At 43.3% G+C, this 10,000-nt stretch overlaps 1 protein-coding gene across 8 annotated transcripts in view; it reads left to right on the forward strand.

Annotated features, from left to right (window-relative positions):
- eya4 (EYA transcriptional coactivator and phosphatase 4) overlaps window positions 1–10,000 on the forward strand; it is a 78,493-nt gene that overhangs the window by 11,361 nt on the left and 57,132 nt on the right. The gene's annotated exons all lie outside the window — the stretch shown is intronic.

Genomic DNA, 10,000 nt, shown 5'->3' on the forward strand with positions numbered 1-10,000 from the left:
TTTTGTAGTAACAGAGTAAATTAGCTTAATACATTTGATTGATATCATCTCTGAATCTTTGTCACTTGCATTGCAACTAACACATTTGGTGTGTCAGCCCCCAAAGCACACACACACACACACACACACACACACACACACACACACACACACACACACACACAGAGACATACACACACACATGCACGCGCACGGTGTGCTACTGTGGCGATCCCATTTCACTTGTTTAATAAGGATCAGCAAGGAATGTTGGGGAAATGATTTTGGTAGGAAGTGGATGGATGGAGAGATGAAAAAGAGAGAGAGAGAGAGAGAAGCAAAGGCATAAAGAAAAGAAAAAAGGAAAGAAAGAATATAAGAAGATAAGATGGATGGAGGGGAGAAAGAGGGAGCATAGAGGAGAGAAATTAAAGGTTAGACTGGAGCAGAAATGGAATGAAATGAGAAAATAGAGAGAGCAGAGGAGAGAGGAGGAGAGGAGATGAGAGAGGAGGAGAGAGAGGAGAGGAGAGAGGAGAGGGCAGACAGTAGAGAGAGAGGAGGAGAGGAGAGAGGAGAATAGAGGAGAGGAGATGAGAGAGGAGGAGAGAGGAGAGGGCAGACAGGAGAGAGAGAGGAGGAGAGGAGAGGAGAGAGGAGAATATAGAGGAGGAGAGGAGATGAGAGGAGAGGGAAGGGCAGACAGGAGAGAGAGAGGAGGAGAGGGGAGGAAAGATGAGAAAAGAGAGGAGAGGAAAGAGGAGGAGAGGGGAGTGAGAGGAGGAGAGGAGAGGAGAAGAGAAGAGGAAAAGAGAAGAGAGAGGAGGAGAGGAGAGGGGAGTGAGGAGAGGAGAGGAGAGGAGAAGAGAGGAGAGGAGGAGAGGAGAGGAGAAGAGGAAAAGAGAAGAGAGGAGAGGAGGAGAGGAGAGGAGGAAAAGAGAAGAGAGAGGAGAGAGAGGAGGAGAGAATAGAGAGGGGAGGGGAGGGCAGAGAGGAGAGGAGAAGAGAGGAGAGGAGAGAGTAGAAGAGAGAGGAGAGGAGAAGAGAGGAGTGGAGTGGAGAGGAGAGTAGAGGTCGGTTCACCTTTCCGAGGTTTGCAGGTGTAATTTCATCTGTTCAGATCTGGCCTGCACTCCAACAGATTCTGTTTTTTTTTATTCTCTCTCTTTCTCTCTCTCTGTCTCTCTCTGTCTTTCTTTTTCTCTCTCACTACCTTTTTAGCCATACATCCATCTCTCTTCATCCATCTATTGACATTTCACTCTTCACAAAACAACATGATTTATGTTGAAGTTTGTATTTGAATGTGTAGTGATTTCATATACAAGTATTCACAGGCAGAATGGCAGTAATATGCCATGTTGCTCTAAAATAACCTTGAACTAATGGAGTCATAGTAAAGCTGCGTTCCATGTCACATGGAGAAGAGGAAGTATATTACAGTTTTTTTTCTATCGCTAACAAGCGCTTACCCATACTTAAGATACAGAGGAAGTATAAAGGGGCAACTATATAACTGATGACATGACATAGAGATGACATAGACATCACGTAGAGATGACATAGAGATCACATAGAGATCACATAGAGATCACATAGAGATCACATAGAGATGACATGTTTTGGTCAGTACCATAACTGATAGAGGCATAGAGATGACATAGAGATGACATAAAGATGACATAGAGATCACATAGAGATGACATGTTTTGGTCAGTACCATAACTGATAGAGGCATAGAGATGACATGTTTTGGTCAGTACCATAACTGATAGAGGCATAGAGATGACATAGAGATGACATAAAGATGACATAGAGATCACATAGAGATGACATGTTTTGGTCAGTACCATAACTGATAGAGGCATAGAGATGACATGTTTTGGTCAGTGTTCTGTTGTGCCATCCCTCAATATGGCACATAGCATCATGCCACACATGGTACATAACGTCATGCCATTACACAACATGCCACACTATGCCACGTCATGCCATCACACACTATGCCACATAACGTCATGCCACACTATGCCACACCATGCCACACTATGCCACGTCATGCCATCACACACTATGCCACATAACGTCATGCCACACTATGCCACACCATGCCACACTATGCCACACTATGCCACGTCACGTCACATAACAAAACATCACGTAATGCCACACTATGCCACACCATGCCACACTATGCCACGTCATGCCATCACACACTATGCCACATAACGTCATGCCACACTATGCCACACCATGCCACACTATGCCACACTATGCCACGTCACGTCACATAACAAAACATCACGTAATGCCACACTATGCCGCATGACGTCATGTGTCACCATCGGCAGCATCCTTGGGCCACTGTCGACCGTACAGTAACTGAGAGAGAGAGAGAGACAGAGAGTTCAAAGAGAGATTTTGTGAGAGTTTTATCTTAGCCTTATTCTTTTTCCTTATACAGAAATGGCAGTGGGGGATTGTGTTACCAACCATTTACATGCACTGAAAGCTATATAACTAATAATTATAGGACGGGGAATAAAATGAAAAAGTATTATCGGTCAGAAATTCACCCCAGACTGCTGAAATATTCCTTGATCCACCACGAAGCAACTGAACAGGTTTAGGTGATTAGGGAAAACAAAGTCCTACAAACACTAACCACTAACAGAACCCAAAGAGCTGTTGACTCGTGCTGTGTGTTTCAGTTTATTGCCATTTGTGAATTGGCATTAGCTAATAACATTAGCATTCAGGTTCTTACTTTTATAGAAAACAATTTTCTTCTCCATAGCCCTTCACTAGTTTACATCATACCAACACCTACTTAAAGATGAAAGCCGGACGATTTTTACATGGATCTTGATCGCTAGACGTTGCCGTGTACTATTGATAGGGAAAACAATGACCAAAATCGGTGCTACCGAACTAGGGTAGCTGCAGCTAATGGCCAGTACTGCCTGTCAGCTACAACCTTTTTTGCTTCTAAAAGGTAAACTATGCAGTATTGGCAATTGCCTTACTGTTTTCTCGGTTTTTGCTTCTTTTTCGCTGGCTCTGTCATGACGAATGTCTGAGAAACTCCATCGCTACCTTTTTCTAGCCGGTGCCTGGCGTGTGTGTGTATTTGAATGCAGTAAAGCAATTTGTTACACTCGTTATACTTCCTGACACTGAGGCCGTCGGTCCGCCGGCCCACAGTTGCAAGGGTGGTTTTTCCGCTCACAGGCGCTAGGGGGAAGCGAGATGGTCGAAAAACCCGAAAAAAGTCATATAACCATTCCAATGACTCTGAAGCTGTAAAATGAAGGTAAATTAAGCTAAAAAAACGTGCATATTAAGCTAAAAAACCTGCATAGTGTACCTTTAACAATGTCATGTTGAGTCTGTTAGTACTGTACTATATGAACAAAGTACTTACATGACAAAAGGATGCATTTTTTACTCATTAGCTGTGAAGAAACTGTCTAAATTCAAATTCCTATCGACAGTACTCGGCGACGTCTAGCGATCAAGAATCGGTCGGATTTCTCCTTTAAATGTTGGACTTCTGGGAGGCGCTGTGGCGCAACAGGCTACAGTGCCCATACCATGTATGGGTCCAAGCGCCCACGACGAGCTAGGTTCAAATCCGACCTGCGGTCAATTTGCCGATCCCACCTCATCTCTCTCTCCCACTCACATCCTGTCACTCTTAACTGCCCTTTCGGAATGAAGGCAAAAGCCCCAAACATACAGTATACTTTAAGTGTTGCTCTTCCAAGTGCTGTTACTGCTTAGCAGACTTGAGTTCACTGCATTCCTACTGTATGTGTCATAAGCTGAAACATAACTCACATCCTCACATGGTGATATACAGTAGGTTTATGATGATAGTAGTTTTGTAGCATCCTAACATGGTCATAACAGGTTTATGATGATAGTGGTTTTGTGGCATCCTCACATGGTCATAACAGGTTTATGATGATAGTGGTTTTGTCATATAGGTTTATGATGATAGTGGTTTGTGGCATCCTCACATGGTCATAATAGGTTTATGATGATAGTGGTTTTGTCATATAGGTTTATGATGATAGTGGTTTTGTGGCATCCTCACATGGTCATAACAGGTTTATGATGATAGTGGTTTTGTGGCATCCTCATATAGAGATGCACCGATATGGAATTTTAGGGCCGATAACGATAACCGATATTTATTGGTTAGTTGTGGCCGATACCGATACGATAACCGATAATATTACTCTTGAAAAAAAAATGTGAAAAGTGATTTGGGGAAAGCATTTAATAAGCATAATTTTATTGCAGTAATTTTACCTACCACCAAATGATGGACAGAACTCATAATAGTCCTCAATAGTACGGCAGTCAACAACATAACAGTAGCCTAGCCCTACAGTATGTGTGGCTCCTTTAAGTGAACCTGACGTCAGTGAATTGCGAGTGAGTGGCTAGAGAGTTTGAATCGTTTTCATTTAGGACTAAACACTCATAAACAGCTCAGCTTGGAATAAGCTACAGTATAGCGACCAAATCAGAGTTTGTAAGGGAAACTTAGGTTTAGTTTCAACTGCGGGTAACTGTAAAGCTGCAACTCCTCAGACTGTATCTTATGTCTACTCTGTTGCGCACAACCTGCTGCAGCAGAAATGAAAGGCGTTAGCCCTGAAGGTTTTAATAACTTATTATGATGACCTGTCTGGAACTGAAGCACGAATGGTTAGCATATTTCTAGGTAATAATACAAAACCCAAGCTAAAGTAATGCAAATATAATACTAAAACACAACTTAGAACTAGGCCTACTTATGTACTCGTCCCACTAACGAGATTGTTTATTTGTTTCCCCGACCAGCGCAGTAAAGTGCAAACACACCAGCACAAGACGGCTCTAGATAGGGCTGAGCTCCGCTCTGTTAAGGTTAAATGGCGGATCATTCACGAGAGGATTTTGAGATGCACAGATTCCCAAATGAACGCATATCCACAGATTTTGTGTTTGAGTGGTGAAATACATTCACACCGCTAACATTATATTGAGGAAAAAGTATAGCCAACCAAGCTCAAGTAGCTCAGTGTAGCAGGACGGACCTTACGTAGGCCTAAATTAGGACTTTAAAAAATATCGGCGCAAATTATCGGCCAGAATTCTGTTATCGGACCGATAATAATATTTTCATTTTTTCACTTATCGGCTAATAATATATCGGCCGCCGATATATCGTGCATCCCTATCCTCATATGGTCATAACAGGTTTATGATGATAGTGGTTTGCTGGAATAAATTCACAGAGTGGACTAGTCAACTGCATGAATTTAGATATCTAACATAGAAAAATGGAGTTCATGACAAAGAGCCACTTTATGTTACTTTGTGTGTGTGTGTGTGTGTGTGTGTGTGTGTGTGTGTGTGTGTGTGTGTGTGTGTGTGTGAAAGTGAGAGAGAGGGGTGTGCAAGGTGGGGGTATTTTTAAAGTTATTTGATGTCAATTGACATGTTTAGGGAATGGAAAGAGGGAGAGAAAGAGAGAGAGAAAGAGAGATACAGATACCCTAGGGAGAGATACAGGGGTTTCCTGGATGTCAGAGGAAAAGCAAGTGAGGAAGAAAGCAACAAGAAAAAAAAAAAAAAGAAATGTTTAAACTCCAGCAGCCAGCAGCCAGAGCACACACACACACACACACACACACACACACACACACACACACACACACACACACACACACTCCATGCACTTGCACGCAATTGTGCACACACACTCATACATGCATACATGCATACACACACATACACAAACACACACACACACACACACACACACACACACACACACACACACACACACACACACTCAGACTCTCATACAGTACATACTCACATACATAGAGGGGCAACTGAGGAGCAAGTGGGGTTTCAGGTTCCCGTCTCTCTTTCTCTCTCTCTCTCTCTCTTTCTCTCTCTCTCTCTCTCTCACACACACACACACACACACACACACACACACACACACACACACACACACACACACACACACACACACACACACACACACACACACACACACACACACACACACACACACACCAGCTAATGCACATGGGATCATGATCATTTCCTCCTAGATGGTAGATTACAGATTTCTATGCACTGATCAATGACAGCCTCAATCTCAGTCTCAGCAGGATTTGCCCATACCGTTATCAGTGTGTGCATTCAGTTATCAGTGTGTGCATCCAGTAATGCAGTTATCAGTGTGTGCATACAGTTATCAGTGTGTGCATTCAGTTATCAGTGTGTGCATCCAGTAATGCAGTTATCAGTGTGTGCATCCAGTAATGCAGTTATCAGTGTGTGCATCCAGTAATGCAGTTATCAGTGTGTGCATACAGTTATCAGCAGGATTTGCCCATACAGTTATCAGGGCATACAGTAATACAGTTATCAGTGTGTGCATACAGTTATCAGCAGGATGATGATGGTTATGATGATGGTGATGATGATGATGACGATGATGATGGTGATGATGAATATTATGGAGATAATGAAAGATGAGACCTATAATTTTGTTTTTTGATTGATGCGTCATAATACATTGTGTTTATGTTTTCACTACAGTTAAGAAACTTTAAGTGCAATTAACGTGCAATTAACAAGTTTTTAATTTTGTGTTTGCATTTGGAATGTGTGTGAGCATTTGTGTGTGCGTGTGTGTGTGCATGCGTTTGTGTTTGTGTGTGTGTGTGTTTGTGTGCATCACTATGTGGTCTCTCTGTATCATAACAGTGTAGAGATGTTTTTTTTAAGTATATTTTTTTGGCCTTTTTATGCCTTTAATGATAGGACAGTGGAGATTGACAGGAAGTGAATGGGAGAGAGATCACAGGTGGGATCCGGAAAGGACCACAGGGCGGGACTCAAACCCGGGTTGCCGGTATACGGTGAAGGTGCCCCAGCCAGTCACGCCACAGCTGGGGCCAAGTGATGTTTAGTAAAAGTTGGCAGGTTGTGCTGATTTGACTGCAGTGTTCACGTGTGTGTGTGAGTGTGTGTGTGTGTGTGTGTGTGTGTGTGTGTGTGTGTGCGTGGTTGCACAAAGCTCCCTGTACACCATTATTTACTAGGCAGGCAGGCCAACAGCTGGCAAGCCATTCCCCATTTAATTAAATGCTTCTGAAACCCAGCCCCCCACTAATGAGATTAATTTGAATTATTAACGAGGAGCTGACACAGCCACAAGACCACATGAATATTTAACGAGGGCTTTGTCTTGCCCAATCGGATGGGAAGGGGCTACTTTAATGCCCGAGTGCGTTTTTTATATAAAGTTTCTCTTAATGTGCATTTGGTTGGAGGTGGAGGCAGAGGAGGGGAGAGGGGAGGCGATCAATCTTAATTACATACGTATCAAAAGCACACACACACACACACACACACACACACACACACACACACACACACACAGACAGACACACACACACACACACACACACATACACACACACACACACACACACACACACATACACACACACACACACACACACACACACACACACCAGCTAATGCACATGGGATCATGATAATTTCCTCCTAGATGGTAGATTACAGATTTCTATGCACTGATCAATGACAGCTCAAAGAGATAGAGAGGGAAAACATTAAACATTAACATTTAAACATTAAACCAGATTTTTTACACAGCACTGTGTACACTTGTTTACCACATTTAGTTTCTGCTACATTCTCTAGCATGCTCACTCTCCCTCTCTCTCAATCAAACACACACACACACATACACACACACACACACACACACACACACACACACACACATACACACACACACACACACACACACACACACACACACACACATAGCCTTAGTTCTGTTCAGTAGGTGTGTCTATAGCTCTCAGGGGGTTAGGTAAGTGTCCAGTTTCCCTCCACCAGATCCCCCCCCCCCCCGCCTTCCAGCAGAATGAACCATTCCAATCACCAAGAGCTGGTTGACATGGTAATGGAGCAGTTCAAAACTTTAATGGGGGCAGGCCTGTCGGTAGAGGGTATTTCCAAAGTATTTCCAATATTACCTATAATCCCATTTTCCTTTACTGTGGTTTTGTTTTTGTTATCTTCAGACATTGTGTCATTTCTGTCGGAATGAAGCAACTGTGCTGGCTAGGAGTACGTTGCCATGGCAGCAATACCTGTTCGTCTTTGTGCTCTCGTGCCTTTTGCTTTTGATTGCGGATTACTGGACTAAATGTGACAGCACGCACAGGACAGCCTGCCACTGGCCACTGCATTCTGATGGCCCTTTGTAAATATGTGACACAGTAAACAAAGTTATATATAGGCCTTTCGCTCCCTGCTCTAGCAGAGCATTCAGCCTCCTATCAGAGCACACGATACTGACCTCATTGGAATACGTTCTGTTGACTTGATATTATGTTCAGGTGCGAAGGCATTGTCTCTGTTAGTTACACTGCTGATTAGGAGTCACAGCCTTAAGTACTAGTTTCAGTTCCGTACTAAGTTCTGGTTTTTAGTGGGAACAGTAGTTCCAGATCATCTCGAGGAGACTTCACGAGTACCCAAACTGAGGAGGATCTGGCCTGAGGTCGTCCCTCTGCCCAGCTGAGGATCCTTCAGAGGACAGAGGAGTAGAGATCAGGTGGCATCTCAACATCAGGCAGAACCCTGAGGCATCGACGAGAACCTTAGACGGGACGGCTGCCCTGAGGATATGATGAATACTTTAATCACTGTAAGGCTAGACGCAGCCCTTACATCTCAATGTACACACTGTACTGTAGCTTCCCTGCAGGTAAAGTGCATGTGTGGAAGACATAGGCAGTGTTTTGTAGTGCTTTTTGGTCTCTCTCTCTCTGTTTTAAAGCGGGTCACAATTTACATCAGGTATCTTTGGGCAGTACAGTATATGCACTTTTTTATATTTGTACGTGTTCTTATGTAGTTCATGTTCATCTTGTACTTGAGGTTAGAATCATAAGATGATATATACTAACATGAGAAGTAAGCGCCTGGAACATCCATTGAGTATTAGCCAAATGCGGCGTCATCCATTATCCTATAGTGTCCTAACAGGAGAAGTACACAGTGTTAGTCATTGCTTTTAAGATCACTGGAATATACATTCATGCTAAATCATAGAAGCAAACTGATTTGCGAATGTTTTCACTGACTGTGTATTAGCACAATTAGACCATCCGTTTTAGACCTATTCCCTCTCATATAGTCACAAAAGGTGTTTGTTTACTCTGTGGTGTACAGTAAGGACAGAACATCAGAGGAATATGCCATGGGAATTGTATGTGGCCAGTGATTAAGTATATAGTGGAGAATAGTGTATAGTGATTTAGTATAGAGTGGAGAATAGTGCATAGTAGTATAGAGTGTAGAATAATGCATAGTGGTTTAGTATATAGTGGAGAATAGTGCATAGTGGTGCAGCTCAGATGATAGCTAACTGACACGTGCTGGCTGGAAGGCCAGGTTTGAAGAAGACTTCAGGGCTGTCATCCAGGTTTTGGTCAGACATCTGACTGTAAGCCAGGTTTGAAGAAGACTGTGTGCGATCCAGGTGCAACCTGAAGGCCAGGTTTGTAAAAGGTTTCAAGGGTGTGATCCAGGTCGGAGTTGGGTACCTGATCGATGGGATATCGGCCATATTGGCACCTGTGCTGCAGTGAGACCGAGACAGAGAGCTGGATGCTATAGAATGCTGCTGTTGGGTCAGGTGGGACAGAGAGAGGGAACGAGAGAGAGAGAGAGTAAACGAGAGAGGGAAAACGAGAGAGTGAACGAGAGAGAGAACGAGAGAGAGAAAGAGAGAGTGAACGAGAGAGAGTGAAAAAGAGAGTGAACGAGAGAGTGAGTGAACGAGAGAGTGAGCGACAGAGTAAGAACGAGAATGAATGAGAGAGAGAGAACGAGAGAGTGAACAAAAGAGAGAGTGAATGAGAGAGGAGATTGTCTGTGTCTGCATTCGAGTGTGTGT

The sequence above is a fragment of the Alosa sapidissima genome, chromosome 6, assembly GCF_018492685.1.
Source record: "Alosa sapidissima isolate fAloSap1 chromosome 6, fAloSap1.pri, whole genome shotgun sequence".
NCBI lineage: Eukaryota > Metazoa > Chordata > Actinopteri > Clupeiformes > Clupeidae > Alosa > Alosa sapidissima.